We start from the raw sequence: 1522 nt of genomic DNA on the forward strand, positions 1-1522 counted from the left end.
TTGGTTAGTCTTTTGAGACAGGGTTTCACTATGTAGTTCAGGCTGGTCTTGAACTCACTATGTAGCTCAGGCTGGCCTCAAACTCAAGGCAATCCTCCTGCCTTAGCCTCCCAAGTGCTGGGATTACAGGGTGAGAATCTGATGGCTTTGGCAGAAGCAACAATTGCTCTTGCAGAAATATTAAAATTGAAAGCAGATCCCAGTGGTCCAGTGGAAGGAACAGTAATAGAGTCTTTCACAGACAAAGGAAGAGGTCCTGTTATGACAGCTATAATTCAAAGAGGAACTTTGAGAAAAGGCTCAGTTCTGGTTTCTGGAAAGAGTTGGGCAAAAGTACACTTAATGTTTGATGAAAATGGAAAAACAGTCAGTGAGGCCTATCCCAGCATGCCAGTGGGAATTATAGGTTGGAGAGACCTTCCTTCTGCAGGAGATGAAATTCTTGAAGTCGAATCTGAGGCAAGGGCATGAGAGGTCATTGACTGGAGAAAGTTTGAACAAGAACAGGAGGAAAATAAAGATGACCTGAAAATAATAGAAGAAAAGTGAAAGGAACACCAAGAAGCACATCGGAAATCCAGTGAGAAGTATGGCACTTTGGTTTGGAAGGAGAGATCATTTAGAAAGGAAAGAACAAAAATCCTTGAGAATAAAGGAGAAAGTAGAAAGAGATTCAAATACACTTCCTGTAATTATTAAAGGTGATGTTGATGGTTTCGTTGAGGCCATTTTGGACATACTGGAGACCTATGATGCTTCACATGAATGTGAACTAGAATTAGTACATTTGAGTAGGTGATATTAGTGAAAATGATATTACCTTTGCTGAAACATTTGATGGTATTATATATGGTTTTAACGTGAATGTAAGCAATGTCATCCAGCAGTCAGTTGCAAAAAAGGGAGTAAAATTAAACTACACAAAATCATTTACCATCTTATTGAAGATTTGCAAGGAGAACTGAGCAACAGAATCCCTTGCGCTGTGGAAGAACACCCAGTAGGTGAAGCTTCTGTATTAGCTACTTTCTCTGTAACTGAAGGGAAAAAAAATTCCTGTGGCTGGCTGCAGAATCTAAAAGGGACAGCTAGAAAAACTAAAATAATTTAAATTAATGTGCAGTGGACATGTTATTTGGAAGCATTCTTTAACTTCACTGAAACACCATAAAGATGACATTTCAGTCATCAAAACTGGTATGGAATGTGGTCTCAGTTTAGATGAAGAAAAAATAGAATTTAAAGTGGGAGATGAAATTGTTATGAAGCAAAAGAAGTTCTAGCTAAGACTTCCTGGGATCCAGGATTTTAAAATTAATTAAAAATGTCAACTAAAAAAAGAATAACAAAAATAACTAGAAATCATGTTCACACTCATATAAAACAAAAACAAACAATGAAGAAAAAAACAAAACAAAAAACAGGAAAAGAGAAAAAGGAAAAAAAAAAAAATCCACCTCAGGTTGTGGCTCTGCTGTCAGTGGCAGAGTCCAGATCTATGTTGAGTAATCCCAAAAATCCA

The 1522-nt window shown here is 37.3% G+C and overlaps 1 pseudogene; it reads left to right on the plus strand.

Moving 5' to 3' along the window:
• The window catches only part of LOC102025816, a 23755-nt pseudogene extending 22443 nt beyond the window's left edge, over nt 1–1312 (plus strand).
• The last annotated feature ends 210 nt before the right edge of the window (nt 1313–1522 follow it).

The sequence above is a fragment of the Chinchilla lanigera genome, unplaced genomic scaffold, assembly GCF_000276665.1.
Source record: "Chinchilla lanigera isolate Chin_1 unplaced genomic scaffold, ChiLan1.0 scaffold00023, whole genome shotgun sequence".
Classification (NCBI taxonomy): Eukaryota; Metazoa; Chordata; class Mammalia; order Rodentia; family Chinchillidae; genus Chinchilla; species Chinchilla lanigera.